The sequence below is a fragment of the Chelonia mydas genome, chromosome 7 (assembly GCF_015237465.2).
Source record: "Chelonia mydas isolate rCheMyd1 chromosome 7, rCheMyd1.pri.v2, whole genome shotgun sequence".
NCBI lineage: Eukaryota > Metazoa > Chordata > Testudines > Cheloniidae > Chelonia > Chelonia mydas.
In genome coordinates this window covers 67,975,649-68,000,930 of record NC_057853.1, presented here as the reverse complement: position 1 = coordinate 68,000,930, position 25,282 = coordinate 67,975,649, and positions in this window count along the sequence as shown.

The window sequence follows — 25,282 nt, the reverse complement described above, 5'->3', positions numbered from 1 at the left end:
TAAAGAACAGAGCTGCCACTTTGTATATTAATCCAGTAGTGGGGACATCACACACACACACCCCCATTTCTGTATTGAACACTGTAACCTGGAGGACAGTATTACATTTCCCCCACTCCTACCCAGTTAATTTTATGAACAAGATCCCAGTTTCAGTTTGATTCTCAGGAAACATGCTCATTCTCATAACAGGAAAATTGAGAGAGACGCATGACTGGCTATGCATGTGTGTTTGCAATTTGCACGTGTCTATTGTGCTTGCTCATACGCACAATATGGAAGGTTGAGTGGACATGCATATCGTAGTACTGGCAACACTGGCATCCAACCTTAAACCTAGCTTGTCATCAAATTGCTGGGAGTTGGACGCTTTGGTCTCATTCTTAAGAACACTGTCCCTGGAGCAGTAAGCCATTTGTCGCGGCAATATTCCATCTTTGTTCCCTGTTGTAATGCCATTTCCATTAAAGCTACTACTTTTGGAGGCTTGTTTATTTTTGTTCCAAACACTACAAAAATGGAGTTGAATTACCCTTATATTAAATTCTATAGGAATTTTTCATGCAGCTATTCTAGAGGCTTTTTTGGAACATTTAGAATTTAATGGAAAGTTATGTGCCTGCTATGGAGTTCTGTAGAATAGATCAAAACAGCTATAGGAAGATTATACAATATTTGAGTGTAAATTCTATAGCACTTTTTAAAAAGTTTCTATTGAGCCCTTTTAGTTTCAACATTAAATCCTAGAGTAGTTTTCCAGACATGGATACCAGAAATGTTTAAGCAGAATTCCCAGCTGAAGCCAATGGAGAACTCTGCTTTAAAAAAAGTCAATACACTGTGGCCCAGATCCTCAAAGGGTACTTGGTGCCTAAATTCTATTGATTTCAATGAGAGTTAGGCACCTAAATACCATTGTGGATCTGGACCTGTGGCCCATGATTTTCTTTATTCATTCATTTTTGGAGCACCAGCTTCAATAAGAGTACAGCTATCTGGTTACAGCCCATAGTAGAAACAACACTTTCCACTTTATACTCAGACTCTTCTAGTTGGAATTGGCTTCTACAATCACATTCTATTCATGTTTGATAGTAAATTGCTCTTTGTTTAAGAAAATGAAATAGAAATGGTCTGGCGAGTTAGCTAGACTTCCCAGCAGTGACATTACTTCATTTTTTGGAATTGATGAGCCTCAACTATTAGAATACACAAATACACACACTTTACCAAAAATTACTATTTGTCTGAAGTTATCTAATTGCAATTAAACATGACAGTGAATTTGGTGTGATACCTTCCTTCCCCTTCAGGCTTGTGATTAACAGCTTGATGGATCTGAATTAAGGAAAAAAGACCTGACGGACAGTGCAGCAGTGAGCATTGACTAACCCCTTCACAGCTGCATTACAAGCAGAACCTTGAAATTAATGGGAGTTGAGGGCACCCAGTGTCAAATAGCAAGGTGCATATATGCTGCTTTCCCACATAGTGCACCCAGGGTGGTTTGTGCCTTGGAAGTACTAAGATTCCTTTACGGTCTACACTTCCAAGTTCCAAGCCTGGTACTCTACATGGGCAGCATCTGGCAGGTCCTTTCCCCTCATATTCAGGGGCATTTGGCAACACAAATGGTTAATGCAGCCCCTGGCTAGGTAACAGAGTCAAGTGAATGCTGCACACCTAAGATGTATACTAGTCGGCACTACTTAATGGGCTGAAGGGTCTTATTTTCATTATAAACCATGTGTCTGAGTGTTATTCTGGAGGGCCTGGCTCTTTCATGGGGTTCCCCCATTAGGAAGTATATTCTCCATTATAAAAATGAATCAAAGTCAGAAGTATTAAACCGCTCCTGATTATTGTCCAACTTTTCAGTCCAGAATGAAATTAATCCATTGATCAGGACTATGTATTTGAATGGGGTGGGGGGACATGAAAGTGCCAGTATAGAATTTCAAAGCACTGTCATTTCTTTCCTTAGTACTCTGCTCAGTGATAACAGGCCCTTGATCAGTGCGTTACTAGCTCACTGTCAGGGCTGCCAAGAAATCTGGCAGGTCCTGGAGGAAGATTATTTTGACTGTCAGCTTTCCCCAAACATGGACTGGAAATATGATGGTCATTTCGAACTACTGAAACAAATTGACACCAGCAGTTTCACTGAAGATTGTTTTCCTTGAAAACAGCTATGCACAGGGAGGTGCATTCCTCCACCAATACTATAGCTCCAGCTAGGATCTCATTGTTATCTATGATGTCTTTTAAGGTCATCTAATTATAGATGTTTATTGATTACACCATAAATATTTCAGGCCAGATTTACTTAAATGCTCCAGCTTCTGGCTGCTTTGCACTAAGATCATACTGGTAAAACTGACTGTACATCTGTAGAGATTCCTGTGCAAAATCCAGGAAGATATAACTCTACAGTGGCAAATGAGGAGAACATGCAAAGGGAAAGTCCCTAACCATAGCTCGGTGCACAGCAGCAGCTCTCTCTCTCCACATGTTTGGGGCAATGGAGAAGTCAGATGACTGGTGGAGAGATGTACACACATACAGGGGTTGTCTGCAAGGATTGAGTCCAGGACTGCCACATGTGAAAGCACATGCCTCTACTGTTTGATCAATCTACCTAACTTGAAGGCAGTAGCAGACTCATAAAACTCTTTACCTAGTCCAGCCATGAGAGGGGGTGACTGTACCACACTCTGGCCATATGGGTTACACACAGTACAAGTTCGTAGTGGAAACAAGGATGACTAATCAAATTGCCACAGTTCTGTGCTCAGCTTCAAGTCACTCAGAAAGTCTCTCTGAGCAATTGAATTAACCCTGCCATTACACCCAGCCACTAAAAGATCAGTCTATCAAATTCCTAAGGGACAAGGAAACAGCCTCATGCAATATTTAGAACAAATATCTAATTAAGACATCCATAAAAAAAGAGTCTACGTAGCAAACCTAAGAAACCAATTGAAGCTTTTAGTTTTCTCTTCTTTTAAATCAACATATGGACCTTTCCTAGATATAGGGCAATTGTTGTATGGGTATTGGGATGCTCTTCTCATTTATACAGGCTGTATACTGGTGTAATTCAATTGACTATTACTGGAATAAGTATTGTAAATCAGAAACAACAATTAAAGGTCATAGATTTAAGCACCTCACACTGTAATATATTTACCCTTACCCTGTGAGGTAGGAAAAGTGACATTATGCTGTCTTACAGATTGGGAACTGAGGCACAGTGCAACTCCCATAGTCTCTCACTAGGTCACAAAGGAAGTATGAATTTTCTGCTCTGCCTCCTGAGTCACAGGCTAGCATCCTGACCATCCTTCCACTGGTGTAACAGAGGAAAATCAGGCCTGTATTCCTAACGAAGCTGGCATTCGTATGAACTAAAAATGAAGCTAGATGCATGTATTATGCACTATAGAAGGCAATCAGCAAAGGTCTCAAGTTAATAATATTTTGTGATTGAATAGTAAGTACTTTCTAACAGTGTCCATCTGAAGAACAAATTGTTAGTCAGCTTAGCTACAACTCTGAGAATGATCCTCCTACTTACCTAGATTAATAAAAATTGCCTGTGAGAAATTCTAGGAGCTATTACGATCATGATAGATAATCACCCAAAAACCACATCAAAATAAAATGCTACCCTTCAATTTGTAACCTACCCTAGCCAATTAATCCCCCTTATTCTTCACCAGGGAAGAACAGGAAAAAGACAGTACTTTCAGCATTACTCTGCTGTCAACAAATCTGTGATCTGTCAGGCCTTCTCACTAAACACACACAGGCCTTCAAGTATCCTCCTATTCCAGGCACAAGTTTATGAGAGTAGGAAGCTCCCTTCACCAAAACAGCCACAGCAATATATGAGGATCATAAGGTCTAAAGTTTTCACCACTAAAGCCCTAAATGATTTTAGAAGTCAAAGCCAGCTACTTAAACTACACTATTTGGAAGCCGATGCAGATCAGGTATGATATGCCTTGTGCTATCGGTACTACTTAACAGGACATCACATTCTACAACAAATGGTCCTCAGGAATGGCTCGTTACTGAGAATAATCTCTTAGAAGAGCTAATTGATGGTTATTAGAAGAATAGTCGGTCCTTTTTATCTACAATCTCACATGATTTCTCTCCAAAAATAATTTCGCCTCAAGCAGATATTCAGCATAGAAAATTTCAGCCCAAACAGTTAAAACTTGGCAAAGTTATAAGCAACTGAAAACAGCATTGTCAAGGTTCCTTCCCCACTCTGAACTCTAGGGTACAGATGTGGGGACGTGCATGAAAGACCCCCAAGCTTATTCTTACCAGCTTAGGTTAAAAACTTCCCCAAGGTACAAATTTTGCCTTGTCCTTGAACCATATGCTGCCACCACCAAGCATTTTAAACAAAGAACAGGGAAAGAGACCACTTGGAGACGTCTTCCCCCAAAATATCCCCCCCCCCCCAAGCCCTATACACCCCCTTTCCTGGGGAAGGCTTGGTAAGAATCCTCACCAGTTTGTACAGGTGAACACAGACCCAAACCCTTGGATCTTAAGAACAATGAAAAATCAATCAGGTTCTTAAAAGAAGAATTTTAATTAAAGAAAAGGTAGAAGAATCACCTCTGTAAAATCAGGATGGTAAATACCTTACAGGGTAATCGGATTCAAAACAGATAATCCCTCTAGGCAAAACCTTAAGTTACAAAAATATACATTTCATCCAGCACAGCTTATTTTACCAGCCATTAAACAAAAGAAAATCGAATGCATTTTCTAGCTAGAGTACTTATAGATTACTTACTAACTTTACAGGTCCTTCCAGGTCTCCACTCTGCTACTCTCACCCCTGTAGCCAAGGACTTCTACAAAGTTAAAAGACTAATACTTTTATTAAAAGGGTCAGTCCTTACCCTGTAGACACCTTGGTTCCCTTCACAGTGGGATACATTTTCACTCTTGCCTGAAGCCCAAGTGGTTCTGTGTAGCTGCTAGGGGGATTTACTGAAACAGGGAGCAGAGAGGTGGTTTCCTTTCTCCTCTTCAGCTCAGTGGCTCAGGAACCACTCCATAGCTGCTACTGCACCACACTGAGCTGCAGCTGTGCCCCCATTCCATGCAGGGTAATGGCTGGAGGACTCACATAGCAGAAGATCCACTGGCCTCTCCCTGCTTTTCATCCAGTCCACCCTTGCTATGCTGTCTCCTTAACCTCACTGAGTGAAGACTTGAAGGAGCCACCACGTAATGATTCTCTGCTGAATAACTAGATGGGTCCCAGAAATCCTATTTCCCTGTGCAGCTTAAACACCATAATCCTGCTACATCTGGATTCCTCTGTGACCAAGTTGGTGGGGGCAGGATTTTACCCACTGTGCATATATTTGTTTGGGGGTGGGGAGGTGCCATGCATGTGTACTGGGGCAGATGAAGGAACTGATTGTCCAATGAGCCTAGTAACATTTTTATCCCCTCTTTACACAGGGGTACATGACTGCACAAGGCAGTGGAGAATCAGGCCTCTGTATTTTAATTCAAAGCATAACCAAAATGAATTGCTTTGCACTTAGGTAGAACAAAAGATAAAGGTGATTAATAGCTGAGTGGACACGTACCAGGGTTGAGAGTGCGCTACTAGAATAATGAACAGCATTGTATACACTAGCTGTACTGCCCTTTAAGCACAAGAGCATATTTCCTTCTTGAGATTAGTTACCTTTCCAAGCAGCACCCTCTTCATTTTCTGACATGAGTGAAGGAAAGATTATGAAGAAAAGAAATCCAATAAAGTCATGTAAATTTAATTAGATGCAGGCAGATATGATTTCAACAGTCAACTGTCAGGTAAGTTTCACAATCTGTAATAATATTCCCTTTCCTATATTAAAAATGAAAAGAGTTATTCTCCAAGAGTAGTAGTGTTGTTCTGTGGTCTAGATCCCCTTTCACAGAGGCCAAAAGATAAACTCTTTTGGCTAGATCTGTATAGGTGTTTATACACATACGTGGCCCAGTGACACTTATGTTTCAAGAAACATGATTGTGCAATGAAAAATACCTCTACAAATTGTATTAGTGATCACAGTTTGCTGCCTTCTGATCCAGAAAAGCCAACTTCTTGCACCTTATAAAAAGTTTTCTAAAATTCCATTTAGACTCCTATTCCATGAAGCATTCAAGTTACAGCGGTCATGACCTATTCTGTGCCCTTTTATTTTGTCTTGTACTGGATTGTTATCACTTGGGCCTTTACACTGAGAGTGCTCCGAGACAGGGAGCTGTTACACTGTCAGCATCAACTGCCTAGCACGGTGTCCATTCATGGTGCTATGCAGTATGAATGATAAGAATAGTTGATCAATTTTCCACAGATACCACTCTTGAAGTTAAGAGCTGGGCTGTTCCTCAACAGCTCTTCTAATTTGCTATGTGAAAGAAGCAGTGCAATGTTTCCAGATGGATCTTCTAAAAGACATTATGATCATTGCAGCTCAAATTTACATAAAAAAACTAGGCTACAATGCAAGTTGCTGTTAGGCTTTTGAAGCCGATGGAATCCAAGACTGATTCTTGATTCCTTCCCATTTAATTACCTGCATTATATGTCAAAAACAGTTTTTATTGTTGAATTTCCATAGAAATGCCCATGCTGTATAATTTGTCTCCAATGATATTTTGAAAAAAAAAAAACAGCACAATTTTCTTAATTAGTAAATGTGATTAATAAAGCAGTGCTCCTCAAGCCATTATCTCTATAAATTAGCCTTAGCAACATTGCAATGTTTCATGAAAAAAATACTCTGGGGATTTTGCTTTGCTTAGCAATCACGCTGCTTCCTGAAGTAAATGACTAAGACCAACAGACATGCATCCACACACACACTCTTACCCTCCCTTGAGCATCTGAGGAGTCTTCTCCATCATAATGCAGGTCAGAGGAGCTTTCTTCCTCCTCTGTGCTGCATGGTTAATCAACCCTCCAATTATTCCCTTGATTGAGACTTAATGAGCACAATCTTTCTCAGTTAGAGACCTCTGGCTCAGCAAGGGCTACAAGTTTAAAAAAAAAAAAAAAAAAAAAAAACAAGAAGCCCTGTTTTTAGCAAATTCTCAGGGTAAATTTCCTATGTTGCTGGCATAGCTTCAAGTGGGCAGATGGTGGGAATAGGCAGATCTCTAGATCAGTAAATTATATTTGTGACTCAGTATTTCAAGTGTCAGTAGGTTTCCAAGAGCCATACTTGAATTCTACATGGCACTACAGAATGTTCCTACATAGTTTCCAAAGGAGCAATTGTTTGCTCAGTTAAAATAATTACAATAGTCTCTTTAGACCGAGGATGAGTCAGTTAAAGTAATTTTAGGAGAGAAGAGAAAAAAAACTATCTACCAAACCTCTAAAATACAGCTTCCCTTAATAATAAAAGGACGGCAAGAGGCATCTCAAACAGGAATTCAGCCTGTCATGGGATGTTCCACTCACCACTGGTCTGGCACCTCCTCCTGCTGCTCACCCTAGGGAGTAGTTCTCAAGGCAGACTCCTGACCACAGTTTGCATGCCATTGTTCGGTCTCTCACAGGTCTGCAACTCCCCTGTCTCCAGGACCCACAGCAGCGCCTTCATGACTTAACCTTCCAGCTAGGTCACTCAGCCTTCCCCCTTCCAGGGTACAGTCCATCAGCAGTCTGCCCAGTGATTGCCTCATTTCTATGCCACGAAGCTGGTAGGGGAACTCAGGCCTGCCCTCTATTCTGGGTTCCAGTCCAGAGACCTCCACTCAGCAGTTCTGGGCTTCTTCTCTCTGCTCCTTCCCTAGACTGTCTCTCTCAAGTGAATCAGCTCCAAGAACCCTTCTCCCTCTTCTCAGAGGATGATTACCACCTATCTTCCTATAGCCTTTCCCAGCAGCCCCCAGGCATTCCTGCCACTCCCCGAGGAAATACCTGGCCTTTCCCAGCAACTAACCACTCTCTAACCTGCTACTTAGCTTTATAGGCCCTGCCTGTTTCTGCACAGGTGAGTCTGTTCCTAATCAATCTCCTACACCCCGGCTCCTGCTCCAGGTGCAGCCTGTGGAGTTAACTGGCTAACCCAGCCACCTTAACTCCACTCAGTTCTGTGTAGGGTCAGAATATGTTTATAAGCAGTGGCTTGTACATAAGATCATACAGTGAGGTACAAGTATATGACCACAAATAAGCATTGGAGGGTGAGATCTCTTAAGAAGAAGATGGCTTCTTTTGTTTTTATTTAGCTGTCCTTTGTTTCCTTAAAATGTATGTGGTTATCCTAATCCATGAATGGCTCTCAAACAATTCCATTCTGTTCTGCTGCCTGGCTTCAATTCTAAGAGGCATACCACGTCCAAACCAAGACAGCTGGAAATTATTAAAATGTCATGTTTCAAGCTGACTAACTGCCTACTTGTCTACTTATTAGAAACTAGATGATAGAGCAAAATTATTGGCATTTCAATACTCAGGCTTCTGTCAAGAGGTTTTTAAAACAGACTGGAAGAAACTACTGCATGGGTTAGAGAGTGTAATTTTCATTCAATAAAAATAATTTCCTTTCTAAAGTGAGGAATTCCAAAGAAGCACTCAGATGCTAATCTGAGAACTAGGAAGATCTGTTCATTATTCCTTAGAACCAGGTCACCAAGACTTCAACGGTGACACAATTCGTTAAGAAGGATTCTTTGCCTGCTCAAGTTTCAGCATATGCTGAAAGGAAATACATTTTACTTAATATGTATTTGCCAAGCCCTGAGGAAGGTCAAATAATGAGTGTCCAGATGAACTGAAAATGCAACCTGCTTTACTCTGTATGTCAAAAAGTATTCATTAACTATTTATGGAGAGTTATACATAGTATATCTTGGCAAGATGGTGCAGCATTTTGGTGTGGTGTTCCTTCTCCTTCTATAGGAAGAAAAGATGGGTGCTGAAATTACAGTTTATAAAGTTGAACCAGCTGCAAGGAATTCTGCGTTCTAAGATCACTGAACAATGTCTTATTACACCAAGGATAATTGGGAAAATGTGAACTTTCAATCTGGTTTGTACAAACTGTTTTATGGTCTGTGGCAGCTAGCTAATGTGCAGGACAAGTGTGAGCAGAATGCCCTGATGCAGCAGACCCTGTTCTGGAAGATCTTAAAACACACGCTTAAACTCTGCTTAATTTTATGCATGTGCTTTGCTGAATAGGAATGGACTTAAACATGTGCTTAAATGCTTTGTTGAATTGGAGCCTTTAAGAAACTGAATAAGAGAGAATTGCAGTTTATTATCAGTCTTGCCCTAAATTTAGGTACCATATACATAAAGAAGTGGTAATGTGTTTTGGACAAGGGGTGGATACTTTAACAATGAGATGATTCTGATCATCAGTACCAATCCCTCGTTTTTTACTCGTCTGGATTTGGAGCTTCCTGACTGTAGTCCTGCCAACCCCATGTGTTCAGCAAGTGAGGCTCCCAAAAAGCATGCAATTGGCTAAAGAGTGAGTTTTAAAAAATGGGTTCTTTTTATTTGCCTTCTGCCTTTTAAGTTTTATGGGTGCACTTAGATCACACCTTCTAACTTTTCTCTACAACCATGAAGGATAGAATTTTCTTAAATGAAAGCTGAGTTTGTATTCCTAATCACCTGGCTGTAGGAGCTGCAGCTTTCAGAGAAACACCATCTATTGAGTTAGGATAAAATCTCAAGGGCTGGTAACAATGCTCCTCAAACTGGAATGGAGTAGGCTTGAAAGGAAGATGGTAAAGCCCTGCTCTTCCTCTTCAGGGACTCTCCCTTTTGCCTTCCATTGCCTCCTCTTTATATTTCAGTTCTCATGAGCCTCTACTTACCCCCTGTCAAGGTTAATTCTCCACTCTGGCACTCTGAGTGCAGAAGGTGCGGGCCCACAAGGATTCTAAAAAATAATACTTGCCACTCCAGGCTTGTCTTAAACTCCCACGGTTACGGCTTTTCTCTGACCTTGGATGGGTAGATGCTGCCACTACCCAAGCGCAGAACCCCTTTGAGAGCCCAGAAAGGCACACTTGAGAATGCCTTCCTGTGGGGTACCCTCAAGCCCTTTCACACCCCGCTCCAGGGAAGAGCTGAGAAAAAAAGAAAAAGGAAATCAGCTGTTGCCACCAGCTAATTAAACAACATGTGCACAAACCTCTTAAGACACAAATTCTGTTCTTTAAAAAAGGTAAATTTTATTAATAAAATGTAAGAAAGAAAATACATCTGGGAACTCAGGCTATTGCTAGATTTTAAAAGAGCAACTACAAGAATTAAGCACCAAGAATAGCTTTCTTGAGGTCCAGCTTGAAGGTTACAAGCAAAACAAAAGAACCTGGGGTTAGTATAGAGGAAGCCACAAGCCATAACAAAATAAAAGGGATAAATCTAATCGCATCTTCCTAGACATTTCCTGATCTATTTACATATCTGGGGTTTTAAATGAGAAGTTTCTAGGTATGATACTGATGATTTTTTCATACCTGGCCCAAGCTTCTTACCGCATAGCTCTGCCCTGTCCGCCTCTCCCCAGGAGAACAACAGTCAGACAAAAAGGGATCTTGTTTTAATTTTAAAAAGTTCGAGCCTTCCCATTGGCTCTTTTGGCCAGGTGCCTACTCACTTCCTTTTACCTATGCATAGCAGTGAGACTTTTTAACCCTTTACAGGTAGAGCAATTAGAGAACAGCTACTAAGACGGATTTTATAGCTACTGGCTGGCTGGGTGTCCATAAAAGGGAGCTATCCCCCCACTTTAATTTATCACTCCCCCACAGAGAAGGGTTTATATGTACATCCTATCACAAGCTTTATAGTGTATATCTTTTTAATCCCTCAACTAAATCATCCCAAAACACTAAAAGGCATCTCTCCTCAGTCAGGCAAAAAAATCAGGGCTTATGCTTAAACACCAAATGTTATGGCTACACTGCACTTGAATAGCTGTGGCTGACCTGTGGCAGCTGACTCAGGCTTCAGGGCTGTAAATCTGTGGTGTAGACATTCAGGTTCAGGCTGGAACCCAGATTCCAGCTCAAGCCTGAATGTCTGAACTGCAATTTAACAGCCCTGGAGCCCAAGCCAGAGTCAGTTGATACAGGCCATCCCTAGGTGTTTAACTGCAGTATAGACATACCCTAACTGTATAATCTTAAATTGTTATAGTGTTAATGCATCGTTGCTTTGCTGGAATGCGTTCAATGGTGGTGGAATAGGTTCTTCACTCTGTATATGTCTCAGCTGTAAGTCTTTGATTCTAGCACAAAACCAAATGATTAGCTGGGATGAACGTCTATCCTTCTCCCGGGCTTGTGCTGCAGAGGAGGTGCATGGCCTGGAAAGAGTATGAAGGGGAATTCAAGTCTCCCATGTTCCCCAGAACCAAGTTTTGACACAGTCCACTCCCTAAGGGTTTCAAAATAGGGCTTAAATGGTGCATACGCCTGCTCCTGGCCTTCTGAACAGGGATGAATTCCTCCCCCCGCCCAAAGCATAATATCTGTGTGTTGGGGAGGAGGGAAGGCCAAGGATATGGACAGAAGCTCCACAACATGTTATTCCTTCTATACCCTGCAGTAGGAAGCCACCTACAGCTTGCTCTTTGGAGTTGGGTGGGCATTATTCACTCAAGTCAGTCTTAGCTGCTTCGGCCGACAATGGTAAAAATCTAAGTGCCAAAGAAGGCCTAATACTGCTATCAAAGGCTTCAGGTTTTGACTAATCTCCGCCTAGCCCTATTGATGTGATGACAGTTATAGAAGCAGTGAAGCCAAGCAAATCCATAAACTGTCCACCTGCTTAGCACTCTGCTCAGTACTGGACTGTGAGTGGCAGCCTGGTGCGGGGGGGGAGCGGGAATACAGGGTAGAAAGATGGAAGTAGTATTAGAAAACAGTTTTTGGAGCCGCAAGTTTGACTTTGAACAGAGACTGCAGGTGAAATCCAGGCCTCATTGAAGTCACTGGGAATTTTGCCATTGACTTTAATAGGGCCAGAAATTCATTCTTCAAGTTGGATCATGAACATTAAAGCAGCATGAGATTTGTATCCAAATGCAAAAAGGACTCCATTTTTTCTTTTTTTCATGAACTTGAAAATGGACCCATTCTCACTTAAATGTAGCTAATCTTCAATTGCTATTTGAGGGGAAAAGCCATTTCCCATGGGAAATGAGCTACTTTCCAACAAATATTGGCTTCTTGTTTTTTGGAATGAAGAGAGTTTTGAATCTGAAAACATTTGAAAATCCTTGTGCATGTTTTAGAATGACAGCCACCTTGCTGAAATTACAAACTAAGTCCATTATGAGGCACTGTGGCATGACACAAAAGGCAGTCACAATTTCTGAATGTGAACAAAAATTGTAAGCTTTCACTGGGGTCATTAAACCTCAAAAGTTTGAGGGAGCTAGGGTGCTTGGGTTCTATCAAATTAAGGAACTTAGAGGCCCAGATCACCAGAGTATCTAAGATCCTCACAACACCTCTGAGGTAGGGAAGTGCTATTATCCTATTTTACAAATGGGGAATGGAGGCACAGAGAGATTAAGTGACTTGGCCAGAGTCGCACAGGAAATATGAGGCAGAGCGGGAACTGGACCCAGGTCTCCCATGGGCCAGACTGGGACTAGAACCATTAGCTCTACCTCTCGAGGATGTGATGATCAGTTCAAGTGTCTCCAAGGCCTTGTAGCAATAAGGTCTTGGTAGGATGTAAACACAATTCGGTAACTAGTGACAGTGCCATGCAAGATGATTAAGGAGGGTCCAAAGGGAATCTCATCAAATGCTTCCCAGCTGGAAGGATGGTAGCTGGGACAGTATGTTGGAAAGCAGAGGCAATTTAGGGGTTTCTCTGTCATCTGTCTTAGAAAATGTAAAGGTCACCCCAATTATCATGGTATCCAGCACCCAAACAGCCTTTGAGCTCCATTCAGAAACATATAGAACCCAGCCCCTATGCAAAAAAAAACAAAAAAAATCCCGAAAAATACTCCCCAGAGTTTGGGAAGATCCTGATGCCACAAGACAAGTTGGCCACACACAATGACTGCAAATATATATATTTTCCATTTTTTCAACTAATAAGTGAAATTGTTGAGGATTCCTTTTCATTCAGGCTCACACAGGTTAACTTACTGCATAATCATAACTGGTGGTAGGAGATGTGGTGGCTCATGGTCAAAATTTGAGATGGGCACTCTATAACCTCTTCTCTGACTATACATTCATTCAGGGTCCAATTCAGGAAAACATTCCTGTTCAGGACAGCACTTAAGCATATGCTTAACTTTAGGGATATGTGGTCTGAAATAGGGGTGGACTGAAGCACATGTTTAAAAACTTTCTTGAAAAGAGCAAGTCACGAGTACTTTTCAGGGGTCCCTTTGTCCTCTGCTGTGGCTTCAGGGTGTTAAATGGACTAGAGGCACTGCCTCCTGTTTTAAAGACCTTTGATGGAATGTAGGCTACGCATCTGGGCTAGTGCAGCCACTGGTCCCTGCATGGATCCTGCATGAAATATCAGAGCCCATGGCCTTTCAGGTAACACCCATGAACGAAGTATATATTGGGAGCAAAAGTACATTTATTTTACTTGGACTTATTTGAACACCAGCACAGCCCTGATAGCAAGCCCAAACTGGGAAATGACAGAACCACCTCAAGATGTGAGAGGTTGTCAGTTCTTTGCTATTACAAGTTTAGGGCCAGATTCTGCCACCCTTACTCTCATGCTAATCCACTGATTGCAGTGGGACTATTTTTGGAGTACGACACAACCCAACTAAGGGTAATATCTGACCCTAAGAATGCACAGCTTTCAGGAGAGGAACCTTGTCTTTGCATCTCACACAGCACTCTATTGGCATTTAGGGCATAATAATGACAGCAACATTTAGTCTTTTGTGGGATATTTCAGCTGAAACCAGAAAATTGCAGAGGATCAACAATGAACAAGAATACATTTTTAAAAGTTAACCAAATGTTAATGAACCTCAGGGGAAAACAAAATGTGTTTGGGGATTAGTTCAAAGGATTGGAAAATTGTCAGGACAGTTTATTTTATTTAAACGACTTATTGTCTTTGTCTCCCCCTGTGAGAAAGAGTGGACTCACAGCTGGTGTGCCACGTTATGGTTAGATGTGGCATAGGAGGCTTTCCCCATCTGACAGCCACTCCAGTTCTAACGTGGTCACTCTTCCTGTAACTTACTTGGCCCTCTGGCCACCCCTTTTGGGGTAACAAAGCCCAACACATAGAAGGCCAAGTGTCCTCACAAAAGGTCTTCAGTCCTAATTTTGGGATTCATTGTCTTTACATCCTTCTCTTGGGGCTCTGTCATCCCTATTCCCTTCTCAGGGGCTTCATGTCACCATGCCAGTGGCTTGTAGGGAACCCAGGCCCTCCCACTACTCTGGGTTCCAGCCCAAGAACCCTATAACTGACAGCCAAAGCCTGCTCTGTCAGACTCCTTGCTGCTCCCTCCCTGGACTTCTTCCTATCATGGCTTCTTTTTGTGGCCTTTGCCCCATCACCTCTCCAGGTTCACCCTTCTCTCAGGTCCAGGACTCACAGGCCCGCCACTGGAATCTGTCACAAAACAACACACTAAAAAGTACAAACATAAACTCAACTTCCACTCTCCTCAGGCTGGACTTTTCATTCCTCTTAAATTTTCCCTGTTCTATTCCATGGTTGAATGCCTCCCAGGGCTTTCTCCCAAGAAGTCCAATCCCTGCCTTTCTTTCAGGGTATATTACCAGATCCTATTCCAGCCCAGCAGCAGCTCTATGTCTCTCCTGACTACTTACCAACCTTCTCTAACAAGAATCCCAAGGTTTATGCTCCTCCTAGGCTTCCTACTTCACCTGTCTAGTCTCCCTACTCTGTAATCCCAGACTCTTTCTGCTTCAGACTTTCTTTCTTTATACTAACCACATACAGGGACTCATCTTTAATTGGGCCAAGTGTAACCAGCTGGATTGATTGGACTTTCAGGCACACATTAACCCTTTCAGAGCCTGTGTGGGAGAAATACCCCATCACAGCACAATTTCTGATTTGGAAGCCAAATTCAGCCAGGCTTTTATTCAGAAGTATTTGATTTCAAAATATTTCTCATTTAGACCTAGGTATTGTATGTTACTGAAATAAAAGGCATGTTTGTCTCCCAGAAGTATCTAAAGGTGGAGCAAGTGATTTCATACGACTATGTTTTGTGGGCAAGAGGGACTGGAGAAATTCACGACAGCGCCAGATTATTATATTATTTCTTATGAGTGGTATTTTTTTAAAAGGCTCTCCTGACACTTCACACACGAATGACTGGCTTGCAACTGGCATCTGGTGACTCAGACTTGTCCTTCTAGGTCACTGGTTCAAATGCAGCTCCACTCAGTCTGAGGGCTCTCAGGAGCTAATGTAAAATGTGCTGGCAGTCTTAATGTGATTCGTAGCACACAGCTATCCACTTCATAGTTAATCCTAATACCCGTCTTTTACTGGCAGCCTCAACAAAGAGGCCCAGAGCATAGCGCCTTAACTGTCTTCTCTGCCCTTAAAGTGAGCCCTACTGATCAGGGAAGATGTGTGTGGGTGGCAACGTATGGAACATCTTTCAGTGGTGCTGCAGTTGCTTTACCTTCCTGGGAATAAATGAGGGATGTCAGCTTCTCTCACTGTCTGTTCGGCACCATCATAAATTCACGCTTGTCTTGACCCTCATGACTGTGTTCTTTCTGGAGGCACAGCACGTTCGTTATATTTGCTCCACTTGCTTACCTCTCTGCTGTGCCACTCATCTGTGATCTAATTCCACTACCCATGAAGTCAATGGGAATTTCACCATTGGCTTCAAGGGAAACACTATCGGGCTATGGGAGTATAGAGTTACTGTCTTGGAAATTGTAACAGTAGAGTTCTGTTGCTTTTAATTCACACAAGATGAATATCTTTAAAGGAACAGGCTTGAATGAATGAGGTAACTTAACACAAGTCAGTGATATGATCCAAACCCTCAGCAAGATTAATTCAGTGACATTCAAGCGATAACTCTTGACTGTCCTTTAGTATTCAAAGGAAGAGAACAGTGCCATAAACATTAATGGACCTCTTTTTCATAAAACGGATGGTGTTTCAGCTTATTCCAAAAGGTTTTATAACGTTTCCTTCGAAGATAAGGGAGGAAAACAGCTTCAAAATGTTTCATTTAAACACAATTAAAATCAAACCCCATTGTACAGTCAGGGTTCCCAAAATCTTTACATAAGTTTGCCAGCCATTCAATCCAAAGATCCCTTTTGTATTAGATTGTGTTTTGGTTGGTTCCGAGGGGATGCACCAGAATAAAAAGGCCAGTGATGATATGGATTTGAAAGCATCAGAAGTAACTTTTGACTATACATCAGTGCCATTTTATTGATAATGCGGGATTTGCTATTTACCACTGGTATTTGGGAAAGCAGTTATGTGATGTGAAATGATCTACCTCTGTAGAGCATTCATTTTGTTAAGCTACAATCCCGGGATAAAAAAGTAGGTGTACTGCACAAGATGACATTTTGATATATTCTTAAGAGTTAGTAAAGGATTTAGCATCAAAAGCAGCACTTCTGCCAGGGCATATTAAAAAATATGGATGACATTTGTAATAGTGACTGGTCACTCTCAGAAAGTTGCAGAGTTCAGATATGAACACAACAGTTCAAATATTTATCTTAAGCTTACTCAAAAACTAAATGCTCTTGGGTCTACAAAATTACTCTGGAGATCTTATAAAAAACGGTTTCTTCTGAGACTTCTAGTACTTCACATTTCCTGTTGTATTAGAAATAGCATGAGAAAAGTCGTTAGGGCACAATCCAAAACCCAGTGAAATTAACAGGGGTCTTTCCATTGACTTCAATTATCTTTGGATCCAGGCCTTTTATTACAGTATTTCCGTACTTCCGGTTCAGGATTTAGTGAGAACCAGGAACTGAAATGACATAAAATGGGAAGCTGGGCGAGTGGCTAACCAATAATCTTCACACGTCAGAAGGGTTCTGGGTTGACAAACTGAACTGAACCTCCATTTACTGGTCATCTGGCCAGGTTTCTTCTTACCTCCTTTTTATAACTAACTTCTTTATCTGGTCACATTTCCCCTAGGTTTAACATGACAAACACATTTAAACCATTTTGTACCAAACAAAAAACATCTTTTAATGTCATTGACTGAATTTTCAAACCTGTGTGCCTTCAGTTAGGCTCCAACAGCTGCATTTAGGCACCTAAATGAAAGGGGTTGTTTTTTTTTTAAAAGTTCCAAGCACCTTCAGTTCGAGTTAATTTCTATGGGATATGTAGAAATCAGGCCACTTTCATTAGGTGCCTAAATATGGATTTAGGAGCCTAACTTTAGGCACACCAGTTTGAATTTTTAACATAACCCAATGTGAGAGAAAGTGTATACCCCTAAGGAATAAGTAAGAACAGTCGTTTTACATCAGAAGTTCATTGACTCTGAAAAGAATGATATCCATCAAGAAAACTAATAGAACTGCTCTGCTGGTCTTCCTGAGAAAAGTCATCACTCAGATGCTAATATAAATTCATTGAGTTGAAGGATATAGATGTGTTATCTGTAACAATATTTATTCATTTTCTTCCTGTCAATAATGACTGATCATTTCCTTTGCATGCTGTAACTAGAATTGGACTGCATCATTTTTTCTTATATACTTCCCAGAAGTTCAGGCATAGTTTTTCAGTTATACCAGCAGAGCTGTTACAGAATTCATAGTACTAATGCTTCTATAAGACATTATAAGCAGCAGCAGTCATATGAGGCTTTTCTTTTTCTTTTTTTTTTTTAAAGCCAGCAATAGGATTCATATCCAAGGGACTCTCCTGGACCAAAATTAAACATCTAACAAATCATCTGGCACCATGAAATAGTTCAAAGGAAAGGCTCCATAGCTTTAATATATACATATTAAGTAGTTTAATACTGTAGAAAGGAGAAGACAGACAAGTTTCCCCCATTGGCCTTTCTGAAATTGCACTTTGGGGCCACTTTAAGCAGAACCTTTACCTATACTCATACATTTCAAGTTCCAGCATTCTCTGTTGCCTATGCAATGATGCTAGAGTCTCAGTAAAGTGTTTTGAGCACAACAAAAACTTTATTGACAGATGAACAGTCCCACAGCCCCTGGGAGAAGCAGAAACTTTTATGACAGGTTTCAGAGTAGCAGCCGTGTTAGTCTGTAGCCGCAAAAAGAACAGGAGTACATGTGGCACCTTAGAGACTAACAAATTTATTAGAGTATAAGCTTTCATGGGCTACAGACCACTTCATCAGATGCATAGAATGGAACATATAGCAAGAAGAGAGAGAGAGAGAGAGAGAGAGAGAGATACACACATACAGAGAACATGAAAAGGTGGAAGTAGCCATACCAACTTTTATGTAGCGGGGGGAGGTGGGAAGGGCAGGCCTGCTAGTTGGTTTGACCTCTCTTTCCAGGTCCTGAGCAGTTTTCCCTGTGACTCGGAACGGGGAGCATCTTATCGGTGGGTGCGATCCTGTCTGCACCCGGTGGACAGTCAGATTAGTGAGTCCAGGCTGGTTGGAAAACAGCTGTCAGTACGGATGCAGCCCTGATCGCAGCTTGCTGGACAGGGGTTCCTGTACCGAGAATGGGCTCCCCCAGGGGAAGTAGTGTCTTGGGGGATCAGGAGGCAGATGGCGGTCCCCCAGAAGTATCGCCACAAGCTACTGTACCTGGCCCATGACATCCCCCTCTCAGGGCACCAGGGAATCCGGTGCACCAGGCAGAGGTTGCTACAGAACTTTTACTGGCCTGAGGTCTTTACCACTGTCCTGCAGTATTGCTGATCCTGCGACCCCTGTCAGAGGGTGGGGAAGGCCCGGGACAAGGGGAAAGTGGCTTTGAAACCTTTGCCCATCAAAGAGGAACCTTTCCAGAAGGTGGCCATGGACATAGTGGGACCTCTCAGCAAGACGACCCGGTCGGGGAAGAAATACATTCTGGTGGTGGTGGATTTCGCCACCCGCTACCCCAAGGCAGTGCCCTTAGCTTCCATTGAAGCAGACACCGTGGCAGATGTGCTCCTGACCATTTTCAGCTGAGTGGGGTTCCCCAAGGAAGTCTTGACAGACCAAGGATCCAACTTCATGTCGGCCCTGCTCCGGTGCTTGTGGGAGAAATGTGGGTTCTGGCACAACTGGGCCTCAGCTTATCACCCCCAATCCAATGGGCTGGTGGAGAGGTTCAATGGGACGCTAAAGATGATGCTGAAAACCTTTATGAACCAGCACCCACAGGATTGGGACAAGTACTTACCTCACCTGCTGTTCGCGTACAGGGAGTTACCCCAGGAGTCTACCGGATTTTCGCCTTTCGAACTGTTATATGGAAGGAGGGTAAGGGGCCCCCTGGACCTGATGAGAGACGAACGGGAGGGAAAGGCAACTCCCGATGGAGAGTCAGTGGTGGAGTATGTCCTGATCTTCCGAGAGAGACTTGCTGAACTCATGGGCCTGGCCAGGGAGAATCTGACCAGAGCCCAGAAGAAGCAGAAGGTCTGGTATGAGCGCACGGCGCGGGCCCGTGCCTATGCCACTGGGGATCAGGTGATCGTTCTCATCCCCGTGAGAAAGAACAAACTACAGGCCGCCTGGGAAGGCCCTTTCAAGGTTGTCAAGCAGCTAAATGAGATAAACTATGTGGTGAAGCTGTCGAACCGGGCGCACCACCACTGGGTGTACCATGTGAATATGATGAAGCCATATTATGCCGGGGGAATATGGTGTTGGCCGTGTGTGGACATTGGGAGGAGCAGGGAAATGACCCTTTAGTAGATCTATTCCCTGGGACCAGAGCTGGTTCCCCTCTTGGATCAGCTAACCCCTGCCCAGCAAGCTGAGATCAGAGGGGTGCTGCATCCATATCGACAGCTATTTTCCAACCAGCCTGGACGCACTAATCTGACTGTCCACCGGGTGCAGACAGGATCGCACCCGCCGATAAGATGCTCCCCGTTCCGAGTCACAGGGAAAACTGCTCAGGACCTGGAAAGAGAGGTCAGGGACATGCTGGCTTTGGGGGTGATCCAGCCATCTGCCAGCCCTTGGGCCTCGCCGGTGGTGCTGGTCACCAAAAAGGACAGGTCAATCTGGTTCTGTGTGGACTATTGGAAGCTCAATGCCATCACCGTATCTGATGCCTACCCTATGCCCAGACCTGATGAGCTCCTACACAAATTGAGAGGAGCTCGATACCTTACCACCATGGATCTTACAAAGGGATAGTGGCAAGTGCCGCTGGATGCAGATGCCCAGCTGAAATCGGCCTTTATCACCCCTCTGGGGCTCTATGAGTTTCTGATCCTGCCTTTCGGCCTCAAGGGAGCACCAGCCACCTTCCAGCGCTTGGTGGATCAGCTACTGAGGGGGATGGAGAGTTTTGCCGTGGCGTATATTGATGACATCTGTGTCTTTAGCCAGACCTGGGAGGACCATGTGTCCCAGGTTAGACAAGTGCTGGACCGACTCCAGGAGGCTGGGCTGACCATAAAAGCTGAGAAGTGCAAGGTGGGGATGGCTGAAGTATCTTACCTGGGCCATCGGGTGGGGAGCGGCCGCCTAAAGCCGGAACCAGCTAAGGTGGAGGTGATCAGAGACTGGCCCGCTCCCCACACCAAAAAGCAGGTCCAAGCCTTTATTGGGTTGGCAGGATACTATTGAAGGTTTGTGCCCCGCTTTAGCACCATAGCCGCCCCCATCACTGAGCTATGCAAGAAGGGGAAGCCAGACAAGGTGGTCTGGACCGAGCAGTGCCAGGAGGCTTCCCAGGCGCTGAAGGAGGCTCTGGTCAGTGGCCCAGTTTTGGCAAACCCAGACTTTGACAAGCCCTTTATGGTGTTCACCAGTGCCTCAGCATGGGATTGGGGGCGGTGTTAATGCAGGAGGATGAAAAGGGGGAGAGACACCCCATCGTGTACCTGAGCAGGAAGTTGCTACACCAGGAGCAGAACTACGCGGCCATTGAGAAGGAATGCCTGGCCATAGTGTGGGCCCTTAAGAAACTAGAGCCATATCTCTTTGGGTGACACTTCACCGTGTACACCGACCACTCTCCCCTGACCTGGCTACACCAGATGAAAGGAGCCAACGCCAAACTCCTGAGGTGGAGCCGCCTCCTGCAGGATTATGACGTGGACGTGGTCCATGTGAAGGGAAGTGCCAACATGATAGTGGATGCGTTGTCCTGGAGAGGGGGCCCTGAACTTCCCCAGGTCACTGGTCAGAGTGACCCCGCTCAGTTCAGTCTCGAAGGGGGAAGAGATGTGATGCAGCAGGGAGGGGGGAGTGTTGACCTGGGAATGTGGCAGGGGAGTTTATTGGGGATGAGATACCTGAGAGCCTGTAAACTGAGCCAGGAAGGGAAGGGGGGAGGTAACACCTCTTCCCAGGAAACTGGACAAAGGCTGCAGGAGAGAGCCTGCTGGAGGGTTTTTGGTTTCAGTTTTGTGCTGGGTGGTGGAACGCAGGGAACCCCAGGGCTGGGGTCTAAGTTCCCTGCCCCCCAGAAGGACTTGACTGAGGGGTCCTGGTTGTACCCACAAGCTCTGTTTTAAACTGTGTTCCTATTGTCCAATAAACCTTCCATTTTACTGGCTGGCTGAGAGTCACGGTGAATCCCAGGAAGAGGGGTGCAGGGCCCGGACTCCCCCACACTCCGTGACAACTGGTGGTAGCTGTGGGATATCATGACCTTCCTTCCCACTGGCTGTGCTGTTATTCACCATTAACAGCCTATTAAAATAACTGAATGTCAAGCTTGACTGCTATGTTTAACAGTAATGCATCCGATGAAGTGAGCTGTATACTCAAATACATTGGTTAGTAGCTAAGGTGCCACAAGTACTCCTTTTCTTTTTGCGAATACAGACTAACACGGCGGCTACTCAGAAACCAGTAAAATTATCATTATCAGTAGATCTGTTGCAGAAATAACCAGGAATCCCAGTAATTACTGTTGCTGGCAGCCTTACAGGTCCCAATTATTTAATCTGGTCAGGAATTTTTCTGTGAATTCCCCCCCACTCGTTTGGAAAATACTTATTCATCAAACCCAAAACTATTTGCAGGAAAGGATTGGTTTCAACAAATCTAACAATTAAAAAAAAAATAGAAAGAATGACTTTTTCAATACAAAGTTTCACTTTTCAGCTTAAAATAATTTATAGTTATTTAGATTAAAAGTAAAAATAAAAGTCAAAATCAGGATTTAGGCACTCATTCCCGCAGTCCTGACTCAGGATGAGAAAAATTTTGATATCTTGAAAATTCGTATGGGACAGGTAAACCCGTGAAGGGGGAACAGACATGTGTCATGTTCTGTCCTCAATGGTTTCTTCTGTAGATTTTCCCCCATAGTTTGAAAGTTTTATTTCTGATTAAGGGAAAACAAAAAGAAGAAAGAAGTAAAATCTCCATAAGAGATCACAGTGTGAGCCTCCTCTGTAAAATGTTGCATCACATCTGCCTCTCAAAATGGCAGCTGATCCTCTGCAGCCAGATGGACTCCTTACAAATGTTAAGATATGCTTAATGGTTGTATTTGCTTCCCATTCCACATTGGCAATCCCACCATTTGAAGAGGTCAGAGGCTCTGGGGGCTACTGAGGACATAAAGCCAGTGCAGAACCTGGTCTCTCATAATTCCTAGGGAATGCACAGTGCCGGAGGACTGGCCTTACAGCCTCTTCCATGGAGGAAGCCAACAACCTCTGCCCTCCTCCCATGCAAAGATCAGATATAAAACAACACTAGGAAAACCTTATGGAGATTTCCTACTCCTGAGCCACTGCCTACACGAAAATTGGGCCCATTGTTATCTACCTAAGAAAGTCATTACAAGACTATCTTGCCTATTGAAATCCTAAAATGATTAATACTGCAGGTCACATTGTAGGAAATATCTATACATGACTAAATACCGTTCAATAGCCATTAAATCTCGTCTATAATGAAAGATGGGGAAGGAGAATTAAACATCAGTTTCTTTCTCAAGAGAAATGGGAAACGTTATAGTAAAATATTAGAGATATGTGTAGGTCTCTTTTCTTACCTTTCTTTCAGAACAAGATTATGAACAGGTTTTATTAGACCCCTGAATGTTTCTTCAAGGCTGGGCTAATGAATCAAAGCAAATGCTGGAGAGGTCAGCAGCAGCATGTCAACCTCTCTCCCATTCTGTTCTGCTGTCATAAATTAGAAAGTGATTGGAATATAGTATGCAAATTTCGAAGGCTGTATGTCTTGGGTCAGCGAGGTCCTGAAATGGTCCTCAATAGCCAGAAATGGGGGCAAAGCAGCTTATCCCAGCCTCTCACTCAGGCTGATTAAATGACTCATGCAGTTCAAACAGACTCTAGCTGGTAGACACAATTTGATAAAATATAATTCTGTCTGGTGCTATCCGAAAGAAATACATGAGACCCACATTTTGCTCATGTTGAAATCAATGGAAGATTTGCCACTGTCTTTAATGGGAGTGTTTTCACTTTAAATCTCACTGTAGACCACATTAGTTATACTCCCAGATAGAATATTAGTGTGTGGAGAGTTCTCTGGGTCTTTCTCATGCCAGCAATGCCATGCATGTAAGTTTCTGTATGCTAGATGAGGTACTGCGATTTGTTAATATTTTTATTAACTACTATGTACAGTGTATTTTTAAATTTTAGCATGTGCTCAAGTCTATCCTTATTCAGCTAAGTGTCTAAGCCTGTGTCTAAAATTAAGCACATGCTTAAATCCCATGGAAGTCAATGGAAGCTCATGAGGGGTTTGCAGGTAGTAGGGCCCTGATTCAGTTAGGGCTGTCGGATAAAACGTTGGCCTTATTGCAGACAAAACTACCATTCAAATTAATGGGAGGGTTTCCTTCAATCAGGCTGCAGTACTTCAGGGCCCTCAGGCGCTGTATCTTCATTTAATGCTCAAGAAAGAGTACAAGCAGATAAAATATATTCGAGTTATGTTTTTCCCCACAAAACACGGTTAAGATATATGGTTAAGTGTTCTTAACGAGCAGGGGCAGTAAGTTTGTATAATTTTTGGTGGTGCCCAGAACGGGTCCAAGTCCCGCTGCCCCGCCCCCACCCCCCACCCCGGTCTTTCATTATAGACTAGATCTAATGACTATTGAATGGTATTTAGTCATGTATAGCTATTTCCTACAATGTGACCTGCAGTATTAATCATTTTAGGATTTCAATTATGAGACATTTTGGGGGTGGGAGGGGCTCAGGGCTAGAGCAGAGGGTTGGGGTGTGGGGGTGAGGGCTCTGTGGTGGGACAGGGATGGGGATGAGGAGTTTGGGGTGCAGACAAGGTGGGGCCAGAAAAGCGGACTCCCCCCCAGCCCTCTCCCCACCGGCAGCAACAAGCTCTGGGGGAGGGGACCCCTCTCCTCCACAGCAGCACACTCACCTCGCACCACTGTCACTGCACATGATCCTACGGCGCCTCTGAAGTCCACGAAGCTCCCTCGCCTCCCCTGTGGTGGGTGTGGGGCAGGGGGTACCATCACATGTGTGCCTCCTCCCTTGCTGCTGCCCCTCACTGGAGGTAGTGGATGGGGCTGCCCCTTTCCCAGCATCAGGCAGGAGCGGTGACAGCGGGCGGTGGAGGTTCCTGATGGAAAAGGAAGGGTCTGTCCGTCTGAGGCAGAAGGGCATGGTCAGGGTCAGCCTGGCTCAGCCTGCCCTGGCACTAGTGGTTGGGGGGCGCTAGGACCTTGTGGTGGCAGTTGATGCTGGGAGCTGGCAGAGCGGAATGCAGCACGGAGGTGCAGGGGACAGCCGCCCGCTGCCCAGGGCACAGGTAGGGATGCTCGGGGCTGGCATGCGCGGGTGGCAGGCAGGGATGGGTGAAAGACCCGGCCCTGAATATTGCTGGAGCATGGGCACCACAGGCCCATATAACTTGCTGCCCCTGTTAACGAGGGCTTTTCTGGCAGCTCTTATTCCATCCATAGACTTCCCACTGAGAAGAGGGGAGCGGGGGAGAGAGAGAGAAAGAGAGAGAGACTTTCTATGTGGATATTTGCATTCTATTGAACCATTCATCCAGCTATCAGCCTCAACTCCCATTTCTTTCTATTGTACTGGAAAAGACAATGCCACTGTTTAAACCAATTTCATTAACACAGGTAATTTTACTAC